Genomic DNA, 15424 nt, shown 5'->3' with positions numbered 1-15424 from the left:
GGATTTCTGCAGCCATAGGTGGTAAGAATCTCACAAAGATACATGAGTTGGGAGTAATGTCCAGGGGGCACTAACTAATGAGTAACACCTACTTAACTACGGTCATAACCCTTCTGGCTATCTAACAAAATAATGCATCCCATTGAGTTAACCACCTCTGTAAGACGTCCTTTTCAGAATACTGATATTATCAACTCTAACATGACAAGGAAATTCTTAGGTGTACTTGATTTACTTTACTTACAGGAACTTAGTCACTGTGGTAACACAAACAAACCCCAGAATGTGTTAATGCAGTTAATGGTAGTCCATTGATTTCTGGAAACAACACACATCACACGGAACACAGAACACTTCAGAATAAAATATAAATGATATGTAGAATATCAAACCATTAACCTGATCAATGAATTACAATTTAAGATCACCCATGATCTCCTCTGGCTCATGAAACCGAACACATGGGTAACCCCCTTGCTATTTTGGGGCCAACCAGAGCACGTTTTTATTGTTTCTCAAATGTTAGCTGTGGACTGGGTAACAAGGGATTAACGTTGTACTGTCACCCAGGAGACCCGAGTATGGTATCGCACTTTGATTTCGCTGGATAGCCTGCTTGGTCTCTGGTGAGAGTCTCTTCACTATAGTGGACAGTCTGGTGTCTAATGATTGTGTAAAAGGTTAGAACACACTGCAAGCTGATAGAAGATTGACAGGTGATAAGACCAATGACTGAATGACAAAATGACAGGATTTGACAGTTGGGAAATGACAAGTTCCTGACGAGAAGGTGACTCGGGACTGTTGAGAGTAGACTGGTTTCCTGTATAGCTTTTCCTGGGGCTCCCTCCTGCAAAGTGGGAAAAGGGACCCACACAAAATGACAGACTAGTTGAATTGTGAGGATTGCATCCCTCTCAGGTTATCCACGCAAGAGAAGGCTTACCTATGGACCAGCCAGGGTAGAACCTCGGCGGTTTTTGGTGTCACAGCGCTTTGCGTTCTTACCTGGGAGAATGACAGAATAGAGGAATTACGAGAAACAATTTTACCAAGACAAGACGTTAAGAAGCACTATACCACTAAGTGAGGCTCCCACAATTCCTTAGGCTTACAATGTCCTTAAGATGCCTCACTAGGGGTGCTTCTCGTAATATAGGTGCTCAACATCAGGGCTTAAGTCGAGGGTACACGCGGGTGGTCGGAGACCCCCCCCCGCTTTTTTGCACCTTGATATGCTAATTTCTGGTAATGCCACATTCAATTGTTATGTTATGGAGTCTCGAAAGGACTTGGCCCCTGCTCCACAGGCACCCCACATCTATCAGCACAGCATTCTCATGTGCCTCGCTAAGCTATGCATGCAGGAAGTAAAGCATCATGCTGCTGATATGGGGTCCCACCATCGTCCCTACAAAGCACCTGAATGCGACATGGGCGAGGTGGGTGTAGCTCCTGGTCAAGTAATTGCGTTTCTGCCATGCTCTGACACTCTGGTCATGTGGTGAAGCCACAATACCTTACACTTACCAACTAATCATTTCCAAAATCATTCCTGATATGGACCCGATAGCAGAACTGTAATCCATTGAAAATATCAAATGAATTGATGATTCTCGAGTCCAGTTATGGATCTGCTGTATGTAGTTCATAGGTATACATATATATGATGAACTATGATATGTCATGTTTTGCTCACAGTTGTGTGAGCAGTTGTCCATAGATTTGAAGCCGGTCACTAAAACCATTATGCTGCGAGATGTTAATTTAGGCTTTGATGATCTATCTGACACACATGCCAGAACCCTCCAAATTTCGCTACAAAGTTTGGGATTTACTCAGAAAATCTTTCAGGCCACACATAATGCAAGCAGGATTCTGGACTGGGTAGTTACACATGGCATGCAAGTAGAAAAAGTGGAGACCATGCTATTCCCTTGGTCGGATCATTTATCTATACACTTTCAATTAGATCCTCCTATGTCTGGGCAGAAAATTAGAGTGGTCCCAACAAAAGTCACGTGTCAGAATCTGCGCAAACCTACCTCTGCATCTATGCGCCCATTCTTTGAACCTTTACTTAAGACCCTTGAGAGCTTCGAATCATCAACCGAATAGGTGTTGGCTTATGATGTTGTAATGACAGAGGCAGTTAACTCCTTAGCCCCTCTAAAGAAAAGACTGGCTAAATCGCAGCCCTCAAAACGATGGTATACCCCAGAAATTCAAACTATGAAGTGCAAGAAAATTCTGGCACTGAAGAGGTGGAGATGCACATCTTCATTGGTGGACACAGCTAGATATTCCGAAGCAGCCAAATCCTACAAAGTCGCAATACAGGACACAAAGAAACTATTCTATGAGCAAAGAATTAAGGATGCCTCATCATGCTCCAAAGAGGTATTTAGAGGACCCTTGTCCTGCGATCTCCTCAGTGACAAAAGACACCCTCTGCTGTAGGGATATTCTGAATTCTCTGTGGCAGAACATTGCTGAGATTAAGGAAGGAAGAGGAAGGAAGGACCAAGCTCCATGCCTTGCACCACCTAAAACCCATCCACCACAATCAGCACAGAACACACACTTTCCTCTCCTCCACACTTTGGGTTTTGTGAAATCTTGGAAGCTGACATGTTTGATCTACTGGTGAAAATCAAACCTACAATCTGCAAGGGTGATATCTGTCAAGCCACCGTTGTCAAAGCATGTGCAGAATGGCTGATGACATTGATAACCAAATTTATCAATCTTTCATTCAGGGAGAATATTGTCCCAAGCTCGCTTAAACAGGCTTGGAACTCACCACTCTTAAAAAAGCCTTCTTTGGATCCCAATATACCAGGCAACTATCATACAATTACCAACTCACCCTTTCTTCTGAAGATTCTTGATAAAGAGGATTATCAACGAGTTCAAACATTCCTGGAGCTTAATAACATTCTTGGGTCCGATCAATCTGGTTTCAGAGACAATCATAGCCCGGAAACCACTCTCCTTGAGTTAAAAACATCCATTTTGCAACATGCAGAAAAAGGTAAAGCATCACTTTTGATGCTATTGGATCTTACTGCGGCATTTGATCTTGTTGATCACACTATCCAAACCACTAGGATGCAAGACACTGCCCATTTCTCTACTGAGGCAGTCAGCTGGGTTCTCTCTTTCCTCTCCAGGTGGATGGTGAGAGTTTCTTTGATGACTTTGTGGAAGAACAATATGTCCTGGAGTGTGGAGTGCCCCAGGGCTCTTACCTGTCCCCAACACTTTTCAACATTTTTATTCTGCCTCTTTTTAGTTGCCTGGATGCGAAAGGGGTCGGATATGCAAATTATGCAGATGACACTCAGTGTCTATTTCCCCTTTCCAGCAATCATGAGCTTGACTCACAGGCCATTAATAACATGCATAATCGCATCCATCAGTGGATGACTATTAATAGCTTGGTGCTTAACAATGGGGAGACAGAGATTACGTTGGATACTGTATATGCCTCTTTTCAAATTTCTGAATGCCTCTTAACAACACTCCCCAAAGTTAAAACACTGGGCTCCATATTGGACTCAGAGCTTACTATTAAAGCACACGTCAGTAGCCTGGTATCACAGGCTTCCTACTATGTCAAGCTACTTGTACAGGCGAGACCATTTCTTGAAAAGGCAGATAGTGAAACAGTGGCCAGAGCAATTATTGGGTCACGTCTGGACTACTGTGCCACTCTTCTTCAGGGCATTGGAAAAACTGAGATTAATCAGCTGAAGGTGGTCCTGAATAATGCAATTAGGGCGGTGACTGGTTTGCACAGAACTGAACATGTCTCTGCAGCAAGAAGATCACTTAACTGGTTGCCAGTACAGAAGCGAATCCAGTTCAGAACTGTATGCGTCTTGCATGCCTGTCTGAATGGCAGAACACCAGCCTATCTAACAAAAAGGCTGCAGTTTTTATTATAACGCATAGGTTATTTTAAATTGTGTATACCTCCTGCTTTATATATGTTTTAATTTTAGGGCTCCAGTTTAATTTGAGCTACTCAGCATTGTTTTAGCTTTCCGTCTCTTTGATCTTGCATTTTAACCTTGAGACGAGCATCCAGCTGTTTTGCTTGCTACGTGTGTAATTAGAATTCAAGTTCCCGGCATATATGCGAGTCTGTGAAAGAACTACATCTCCCTTGAGAAATGTAGTCCTTTCACGAATCATATTCCATCCCCAGGCACGAATACGCCGGCGCTAACGGAACAAGCCGGTCTGTGGCGGTCCGTGCCGGGACGGGCAGCTGGTCGTGCTGCCCTCACGTCAGCAATATGGATATTGCAGAAGTACTTAGGGCTATTGAGGAAGCCTGAGGTAAGTCACTATTAAACTCTATGATGTGGGAGAGAGCCGTTGAACGGTATTCTCAACACTGTGAAGTTAATAAAATATCCTTAAATGAATTGCCAGTCGCACAGGCCTCCGGCACAAACAATTTGCAAAAGGCTGCTGCAGATTGCAGTGAGCCCTCTCTAAATGTGAGTACTGTGAGGAGAAATCATGACACGCCTGTGGTGGGTAAAGAAGCCACCATGAGGGCGTATCATCGGCTGAGATCTGGCCCACTGATCTCAGAGGAGAGGGAGACAGATATGCACAATGGGTCCCCAAACATAGCTCAGGATCGTGCCTACACGCCCCCGACAAATGTAATGTGGACACCTTTCTCTCTCAAACACATGCACAGAGTAGTCCTTGCAAACTTGATCACAAGCCCATTGACATCATTAAACAGAAAGCGCCACAAGTAAAGAGTCCAATAATTACACGGCTTCCTGTTCTCCACTTGAACTTAGCTCTACTTAACACTAGATCTCTTGTTAAACATAAACTGGATGTCTCTGACGTTATCCTAAAGCTTATGCTTATGATGGACATTATGCGTGCAACGGAAACCTGGCTTTCTGATGCTCATGGTCCCACGATTGATCAAGTAACCCTACCTAGGTACATCTTTATTGGAAAACATCATGAGAGTGGGGTTGCCATCATATGTAAAGAAGAACTTGGTATATATGAGGTTAAAACTGATTGTGAAGGCTGCGAGATGCTACACGTAAAACTGAGCCAACTTTAACTTCAGCATTAACTTTGTATTGATTTATAGGCCGCCGGGAGAATTTATTAAGTTTAATGAGAATCTTATTAATGTGTTATCCCCCTTACAGTTGGCAAACTCTGCTGTTGGATTGCTAGGAGAGTTGAATCTCTGGAAGGGACATCCTAAAGATAAGAAAGCGCTAGAGCTTGAGAAATGCCTTAAAAATGACAATTTTAGCTTGGTTTAGTCTACTTGCTTATAAATCATTCATAACTCTGAACCAACCCACATAAAGGGAAATACCCTTGACTGGGTGGGGAGCAGAAATATTGCATTGAAGGAAATTGTAACTACACCATGTGTCTGGTTGGATCACTCATCCATTTCCTGCCACTTACAACTTCTGATGCCACTCAAAGTACAACACAAACCTCCACGTAAGGTCCAATGCAGACATTATCGGTCTATTACAGCAGCTGATTTGGCCGACTCATTCATCGGATTGATGGAGAAAACAGATGATTCCGATGATCCAGATACCCTCGTAACCCATTATAAAAAAGAATTAATGACCATGTTCGACAGACTTGCCCCTTTGAAAACACAAAATCCCAGAGGCACTCCGAATCGGAAATGGTTCTTACCAGCTCTAGCACATTTGAAAGCTAGTAAAAGGCAAGCCGAGCATGTCTGGATGAAAGATAGAACCCCCGAAAATAAAAAAATATGGAAACTCAGGGAAAAAGAGTATAGAGAAAAAATTACTGAAGCAAAAAGTAGCTATTTTAACGATTGTATTGATTTAGCAGGACATCAAACAAGAGAACTTGTTAAACTTTTTAGATCTTGGGGGGAACCCAAAGCTCTCAATCACATTATTAAACCTACAAGAGACAACTGTATTTGTGTCCAAAAAGCTTTTTCAGACAAACTTCTTTGTGCTCAAATAAAGATCAAGGGAGAGCTGTACCGACAGAGATCTGCCTCTATTAATGATGACAGAAATGTCGAACTCGTAAATATCATGGATGATGTGTGGAACACAACTTAGGAGATCAAAGCCTGAGAGCACCTACCGAGGGCTTTGGTTTTTCTACCATTGCAGAAATCCAAAACACATTAAAAAGAATGCACCGAACGAGCTGTCCAGGAGACCTCTACCGTCTAAGTTGATTTTAGAGCATGAAGATATCTTTGGCACGTTTTTAAGTAAATTTGCCAGCGCCACTTTTAAAACCAGTAATATACCGCAAGTCATTAAAGATGTGGCAGTAACCCCACTTTAAAAAAAAAAGGTTTAGATCCCAAGGACGCAGCAAATCTGCACCCTATTACTAATACGCTATTTTTGTTAAAACTGGTTGACAAAGTCGCAACCAAGCAGCTCCAAGTCCACTTGAAAGCGCCTGCTATCCTACATAAGAAACAGTCAGGTTTCCAGTGCTGTCATGGTACTGAGAGCACCATACTGGACCTTCAGACCCAGATGTTGTCCATGTTGCAGAAGAGCAGATCGGGCCTGCTGGTTCTATTGGATTTATCATGAACTTTCGATCGCATCGATCATGGAATTTTGTTAGAAAGACTGGTCTTGGTGGATGACCTTTCCGAGAACACGGTTAGATGGTTGAAATCCTTCCAGGAAGGTCGCAAGCCAAGGGTTTATTGGGGAGACTGATCAACCGAATCTGAAACCATCTCTTGTGGAGTCCCGCTGGGAGCATGTTTGTCCCCCCTGATTTTTAATATATATATTTTCCCTTTATGTAGGAAGTTACAAATTCTGCAGATGACTTCCAGTTGCTGGTAGAGATGAGTGGAAATCATGAAACAGACCTAGGCATACCAGAGCAAAAAAACTGGATGTCAAACAACTGGTTATGTTTGAACACTACAATGACTGAGTTGATGATTTATGGATCACAACATGCTAGGGACAGCTTGGACAAAGCATTCGAACATTTCGAGGTTGAAGGCAGTGAGAAAAAAGTGGTACCCAAAGTAAAAACTCTTGTCACCTACATGGAGGCCAGCCTGGATGCAGGCCCCATGTGGAAACCATTGTAAAGGATACAAATTACCACCCAAATGTATTAAGGCTGGTAGCTCCTTTGGTCTCAAAAGACAACCGGACCAAATTAGTCAGAGCCGTAATACTTCCACGTTTGGACTATTGCAACGCCCTATTGAGTGGGGCTAGCAAAGAAAATATTAGAAAATTGCAGAAGGTTCAAAATGCTGCAGTCCGTGTTGTCTATCAAATGGGTCGAAATGAACCCACAACTGCTGCCCGGCGGGAGCTGCATTGGCTCCCAATCTCTGCAAGGATCTCCTTTAAATTACTGACAGTATGTCATAAATGTATCTATGGACTTGCCCCCCAATACCTTAACGCAAATGTAGCCATTCATCATCCAAATAGAAATCTTCGATCTGCACAGGCCTGTTACCTTAGGGTTGATTGCGTTAAAAGGACTAGGGGAAAACTGCTGGAGAGTCTCCGTGAGGAGGAGGGTCACCTGGTGTTCAGAAAATTGCTGAAAACTAGACTGTTTGGGTAAAATGTACGTTTTCAGCTTGTCCCTTTGCTCTTTCTCTGTTACAGTGCCTGGATGCCCATGGGCTTTGGCGCTTTACAAATTCAACAACATTAGATGGCTGCCAGTAAACACACCAACAACACTGGCCTGGTGAAACACCGGCAGTCAAACTTTCCCCGTGTCCAGAATGGCTGCTTCTCAGTGGCTGCACCTCGGCTCTGGAATGCCCTCCCACCGGATCTTAGAGTGTGTGGGGCAATCTCAACATTCAGGTGTAGGCTAAAGACTGTGCTATTTGAATACATTTCACTCTCTTGTGTTTTGCTTTCTTCCTTGATTCAGTGTTTTGGTTGACTAAATTGTTCTGGTTATCTGTTTGATTTATCTGATGCCTGTCTTGTCCCCGCGTTTCTATGCCCTTGGGCTTTGTCCCAGCACATTACAAATAAACAAAATAAATAAATAAATGAATTTCAAACCTTGCCAAATAAACCATTCATTTACTGAGACACATAAAGGTGTGGGTCGGTTGTACCTGTGGTCGGCTTTCATTACCTATATTTATTTAAATGTACATGTATTGTTTGCAATGGAAGTGGCCTCTCATGCCAGAAGTAACTTTTCTCAGCTCCTATCTGCACTTCAATTTTAGTAAATTCAGGAACTTTTGATACATCATGGGCAAGCAGGTGGTCACATATCCTGTGCGACCCACGGGCAGCACTGCACATTTCCCTCCTGTCTGTGGGGTCAAAGTATAAAGGGGGCACATGTTGGGACCATTGTTTTGGGCTCAGATCATTGGCAAAAGCAGTACACCAAACATGAAGGCACTCCAATCTCCCCACTGATGCTTAAACCTGCCTTATCGGATCAGTTTGCTATTATCTCTAATATATCTTACACCAAGGAGTAGGTCGAATGTAATGCATCTTCACTAAAAGGAGGCTCAAGAGCTGTCCCCAAACAACAATCGTCACATCAACCTACAACCCTGGACATTCCTATCTCCAGGAAAAAACTACACCCCACCATAAAAAGAATAAGACGCCCTAAAGAAACACATACTGGGCAGCCTCAAAGGGCTTTCATCAACCCCCCCAAAGATTCTGCTAGGTCACTTCTATTTTTAATCAGCACAAATGACAGGTGGGCTGATACGGGGCTCCTGGAACCATTATGTTCCAGGAGTCTGGGATCAAAAGGCTGCAGCACCAGGGCCATCATGCCTTACAATGAAGAGCCACAAACATGGCTTCCCCCCCGCCCCTATCAAGGGTAAGATCTGTGCTATGGAGGGAGTTCTTTCCAAACACCTGCAAGAGAATTTAAGTGCATAAAATACAAGTACCAGAATCCTTAGAGACACTATAGTCAATTAACCTGCTGCACATGAAAAGGAAATGAAGACATGCCTGAAAAAGTAAAGAAACACAGCCTCCCTGAAGATTGATGGAGTCATGAAAACGTGCGCTTGGAGGAGAAGTCAATGCAGGAAACTTGACAGGCAACAGAGTGCGCGCCTTGTCACTAATTCTTAACCATTATTTTCTAGGAGTCCCGGCTCAAAAGGCTGCATCACCAGGACCATCATGCCTTACAATGAAGAGCCACAAACATGTCTTCCCCCCTGCCCCTATCAAGGGTAAGATCTGTGCTATGGAGGGAGTTCTTTCCAGACACCTACAAGAGAAATTAAGTGCATAAAATACAAGTACCAGAATCCTTAGAGACAGTATAGTCAATTAACCTGCTACTCCTGAAAAGGAAATGAAGACACGCCTGACAAGGTAAAGAAACACAGCCTCCCTGAAGATTGATGGAGTCATGAAAACGTGCGTTTACATGAAAACTTGACTGGCAACAGAGGGCGTGCCTTGTCACTTATTGTTAACCATTATTCAACTTTACAAAGCAATATCAGCAAAATTGCTAGAATTAAGATACTTTCAGATGATATTGACCTTCTCAGCTCATATGCTGATCCAACAATAAGCGCAACATTTAAAATAGCATAGGTTTTAGAAAGAAAGCAGGCAATATATTGAACAATTTACCCAACCACAAATAAACGTATGAAAAGAAGACAATCTAATACATGTTAAGTAACATAAAAAGAGCTTATCAGAAAGCATAGATTCCCTTTATGACCCTTTCACTGAATTCACTTAAAATGGATGGCATACTTTGATTTGTTCAGAGCAAGCTTCTGATAAATACCTAACCTCAGTTTCAATAAAATAAAACATATTTTCTACAAACACATTTGGAACAGTAATTCTCTATGAAGTGAAACAAAATGGCAAGTCTCCAAATCATGTTCAGTAGACTACTCCTTCTGTATACGTAGCTATGCTGCAAACATGTAAGGCTGTGCGTTTCCCTGGCAATAGTTCAAGATGTTTAAGAGGCCCCCTGATTACAAGATGCACTTTAATTCAGCCCAATGTTTGCCAATGACGAAACATTATCAATGCGTGGGTGAAAACAGCGACACATACGGGACAATAGGTGATTTCTGTGAAGAGGACTCTCTGGTATGATTTCATCAAATACAGAACAATTTTAATCTACTAGCAAGTGGGCTGTTTAAATATCTGCAGATATTCAGCTGAACGTCTAAGCAAAGTTCACCTCTGAGAAATCACTGACAAACCCCAAAGTAGATATCAATACCATATAATGATCAATCTGATAATGAATGATCTGGAAAAATCTCACTTCAAGTGGTCCTCTGATTTGCCATTAGGAACACCTATAAAACATGTAGCTAAATCGGTTTAGTGAATGACAAAGGCCTTGGTCCTAGCAAATCGAATTTTGCAATGTCACAAGTTGTAATAAATGATGCAACAAGGATTTTCAAGTTTATATTTTTTATTAAAGGTGTCAGGGTGGTTGGGTATTGTTATAGTGTTCCCAGACACTTCACAAGGGTACTATTATTTCTTCTTACCTGGGTTAGTCCCTAAGGGATATTTTATTTTCTTCACCTCCTCGTTCTAGTCGCTTTCTGGACTCACACTCAATGACTGCAAGACCAGTGTGGAAACCAAAAGTCTTTCCACCATGTCCATAGAGATGTGAAAAGTCATGCAGCACTAGTGAGCAAGAGCAGACATGGAGAGCTGAAAGGGAAGCTGGAGGAGAGCCCCCTACACACATGCACATGATTGCCAGGCTAAAGTCCCTCTAGGTGGCGAAGCCGTGGCGACTGTGCATGCACGCACAGTCATTGCATCAGGTGAGCCAACCAATCTCGCCTTATAGCACCTGCACTCTGGTATGACCACTCTGATGGATCCTTCCTGGTAAAAATGACAAAGGCTTCTTCAAAGCTTCCCAAGCTCCTATACACAAGCGTCTGGAATGCCAGAGCGTGAGCTTCACATACAGGAGCAGAAAGGAGTTTTGAGGTGAGACACGGCAAAGACTGCCTTAGAAGGGAGAGAGCAGGAGCAAACTTGGGCTAAGCCCCTCAAGCCAGTCGGGTGTACCCCTCTAGGCTTTATAGGGCCATGAATGGTCATATTAATTTATTTTTCCTTTCTAAAGACTTCGGTGAGCCTGCTCTGGAGGTTTCATCAAGGGGCACTCATGGTACACAGACAAACCTATTCTAACTCCTCTTCTTGGGATTGTGTGTGCCTTAATGACCCAATTATGACCTGCCACCTCCTTCCTTGACGCTATGAAAGGGGATTTACATATGGACTTTGCCTGGCCTTTAGGCCTGAAGGCAAGCAAGTTCTCAAGCTGTCAGGCACTACCTCAAATAGCTGGGCTCTTGAGATATTTTGCATCTTTCGACTGTGATTTTGTGTAACTATCATATTTTCATCGCTTTTCTAACCACAGTTGCACTTTCTCTCAACGCAGCACAGTATAATTTGCTACTCAGTTTGCATTTTGTACTTATTTATCTTCCCATAGGTCTATCTTTCCTTCCTCAAATTTACCAAGAAGGGCCAAGCAATCAGTAGGTGATGTAACCCGGTGCGGGGCCAGACTTGAGGCATAATGGGAAAAAGGAAGGCTGTCCATCAAGTTGGTTCAGTAGAAACATAAAACTAGGTGGGGGGGCTCTGGTACAAAGAATTTGGAAGATACCCTGGACAACTATCTCAAAGACATATCAGGGAAGTTAGATGAAAGAATTGTGGCAAGCCAAAAGGACTTAGACACTTAGACAGGAGGGCATGGTTTCCAAGTAACTTTAGTAACTTAAAAGAAAACGCCTCACTAACCATAATGCTAAAGGGGTATTCCCTGTCTATCAAAACGTAACTATGGTGCTTGTCAATAGTCAAAAGAAAAATAGTATTTGGTTCAAACCTTTCCACTAAACTGCCCCTACCACTTAGATAAAATGTAAAAACAAAATTAGCTAGAGTGTTCTAAACCCAGTGTTGTTCACCACAATCTCTCTCGGATATTACCGGAATTCTTCCCGTATCTATATCCACTGGTTATCAGTAATTACCAGTTTTCCTTATTTACCAGTTCTTGACATTCTATCAAAGTGCAACAATAGAAAGTCTTAAGATCCTGCAAAAATAACAGGTCCATTTTGTTTTAGGTGGAGGGATATTTCCCTAGTCCCTCTCCACCCTTTGGGTTCGTCTCTCCTCACTTGGTTCTGGTGTTGGGTGCCTCTGTTTTTGCCCTTATATCTGCTCTTCACTTTGTTCCCAATGTCTCATTTAACTGTCTGGGGTATTGGCAACGCCTCTCTCCTTGTGGCTCTCTTAGCTCTTGTGCGTTCCAGTGATCTTTTTGGAGGCGGACACTACTTGGGTTTCTCTGGCTCCTGTAACCCTTCCCCTTCTCTCGTGCTTTATCTCTCTCTGGGCCTCTGTGACCCTGGTACAGGGTTAGGGCAATCCTTCCTTCTTCCCCACTCGCTCTTTCCTCTCTCCACTTTTCTCCGACCTGGTCAACCCGTGCACCTTCACTGTTGCAGGGTTTGCTCCTGGGAGGATGTGTCTCTTCGGCAGCAGTGGTGTTCTCCACGGCTGGCAGCTCCTCCAGACTGGGTACAAGCGGTTATTGAATTCCACTAATCTCATTGATCTCTCGCTCTTTTGCTCTCGCGTTGAGAGCAGAGGATTATTTTTTCGGCATCAGCTATTGGGCACTGGGCCCACCACATCCTCTACGTGGTCACCCCTCCAGGTACGTTTTGGTTGTGTGGCCTTTGCTTCTCAGGCCCGGCACAGTTCTGTGTCAGGCCAGCAGCATCTCCCTTCGGCACCAGCCGGCTCCACTGTACATTGCGGCTTCGTTCCTCGCCAACGTTCCCACATTGGAGACTTGCCTCTGTGTATTGTTTCTCTCTATCTATTCAAGGGTTGTTGGGCCTTTATTCATGCTCCGCAACTTCAAAGCAGTGTGTTATTCACTCTTAGCGGTTGAGCGCATGGACAGGTCAGAATTACCTTGAGCCAAACGTCAGGGTTTTTTTGAGTCCAGAATATAGATGTACTATCAATCTCTCTTATTCCCAGGTAGGCAGATGATACTTTAGGTATAGGGAGTGCCCCATGGGAATGGAAGTCCTTGTCTCCTGGAGGGGAGTCACTCCCAGTGAGGTCCCACTTTCCCAAATCCCTATGGTGGGTTTTGTTGAGCAGGCAACTCCCTAGCCTCAAAGGGGGTGGCTTCCCCTAAGGGAGAATCAATGAAGTCTCCAGATTCGTCACAGAATACAGAATACAGATGGCAGAAAGAGCTCTGGCAAACACAAATTCGGACACCATAACAGCGGGCCCATTTACAAATACTGAGGTCCCTCTTGGGAGACTTGGGTTAAATAGGAATGAAAATACTGGTGGAAATATGGAGTGCTCTGTTAAATCTATTATCTATATCTAGTTCAACTGCACAAACCACTTGAGAAGCAAAAGAGCCAACCCCTACTAATGCCATAGAGGAGGCAGGGCCCACGAATCTCACTACCTAAGGGACATGTAAATATTGATATGATTACTCCTCCTTACTGGCTTGGACAGCTAGAATGAGTCATAAAGGAAGTATCCTAGTTAAAGATGAAGCTCAATACCATTTCTTACTAGTTACTAAACTTTAAGCAGTCTACCTTTGGTTCATTGAACATTATTGACGATATGATTAGAACAATCAATAACAAAATCCCTAGGGCAGGAATAACACAGCAGCAGGGAGGGGACAATCCCTGGCACACTATTGTACTTCAAATAGTGTAAATCAACATCCTGTAGCCTAGCCACCTCTTTGTATGGTGGCTCTCCTCATGCCATCTCACAAACTAGTTGTGAGCCCAGCAGAATCAAAGAACAAAAGATAGCTGCACAAGTGGTGGCTCCTGATCCTGCTAGATCTGACACCACAGCTAGAGGGCAGACCCCACATGTGGGAGGGCTCGTTCCTGCCAGATTGGAGGCAGGATTGGTCCTGCATATTCCACCCACAGGGATATGGTATGTCCTCCCCCCAAGATCTCATACAGGATGTTCACAATTGAGTGCTTTTCCATTAACTCTCCAAATGTGGGCCACATATGTAATATCTCTCTCTTAATTTGCAATGTAGCAAATATTGGCCGCGATGCAGACCTGACTCCCCAAAGGGCTTAAAGGAATGGTTCAGTCAAATTTTTTTATTGCCCCTACGGGTCGGCCATGTGTTTTTAAGCCTAAGTCGCTCGATTTTAGAAAAATTTCCTATGGACCTTACCTGAGTTTTCGTCCATTAAACGCACGCGAAAACAGGCATCAGGGCGCTGCCATTTTGTGATAATCCTATCATTTCCCCCATCGCCCTGGCTGACCTGCTTTTGTGGCACTAAATCATATCCCCCTCCCCTGAGCCTGTCATCAGCAGACGCGTACCGCCCATTTCACCACACCAAAGCACGTCTCGTGTCAACATTCGTTGCGCTTCAGCTAATGACGTGTCGCCATGGAAATGGCAGGACACCTCTTTCCTCAATAAGTATAAACGGACCATTTCACAACACACAGCAGCAGATTTTCGATTCCATTCCTCTCTCTGTGTTACTTTGAGTATTCTGTGACTCATTTCTGTGCTCTAGTCAGCTACCTTCGTTGCTTGTAGCCCGTGTGAACAGATACCAGTACCACCGCAATCAATTATTTTAGTTTGTTTAACACACAATGGCTACAATAATGCCCTACATGTACGATCCCGAGTATACCAAAGAGGAACTACTGGAAAGGGAAACACGCGAAAACGATGGGTCTTCAGACGGCAGTTGGGAGGACGATTCAACAGCTGAAGAGCCTGGACCTAGTCGCATGGACGGTGTTTCCACCTGGTGCACATGCAATCGGTGCGAGCTAATGCCAACCGAGGACGAGAACTGCTGCTGCTGTGAAAACTCGGGATGCGTGGCCTACATTTCGGAAGGCGAGCCACGACCACAATGCATCACCGAGCTGCCAGACTTCAGGGCAGCCTGCCTAACACGGTCCGTGTTGAGGATAATGATGGTGCTTATGCACGAACTTCGCGCAACTGTTCGTCCTCGTAATCCAAGTAACGAGTAAGTATACTCTGCTTGTCATGCCACTCCTATTTCATGGTCTTCTACTATATCCAAAATTACATATACATATCATTGTAACGCACAAAAGTCTTTCAATAGTGTGCAGTGTCTAGATAGCATTTGTCCGAGCAGAATGCCATTAGTTACAAGAATTGTCATTGACAACAAACGTTTATTAAACTTATCTTGGTCATTTAAAAACAGTTTGTTACATTCCTTTTCACAGGTGGTACAGGCTGGTGGCCTATCGTTCCTTTACATGGT

General features: G+C 43.6%; 1 protein-coding gene across 1 annotated transcript in view; it reads right to left on the bottom strand.

The window, feature by feature from the left end:
• SPAG16 (sperm associated antigen 16) overlaps window positions 1–15424 on the bottom strand; it is a 2683085-nt gene that overhangs the window by 2315629 nt on the left and 352032 nt on the right. The gene's annotated exons all lie outside the window — the stretch shown is intronic.

The sequence above is a fragment of the Ambystoma mexicanum genome, chromosome 9, assembly GCF_040938575.1.
Source record: "Ambystoma mexicanum isolate Mex_15411 chromosome 9, UKY_AmexF1_1, whole genome shotgun sequence".
NCBI classification, from domain to species: Eukaryota; Metazoa; Chordata; class Amphibia; order Caudata; family Ambystomatidae; genus Ambystoma; species Ambystoma mexicanum.
Note: the sequence above shows the minus strand (reverse complement) of the source record. Positions and strands in the feature narration are given on the sequence as shown.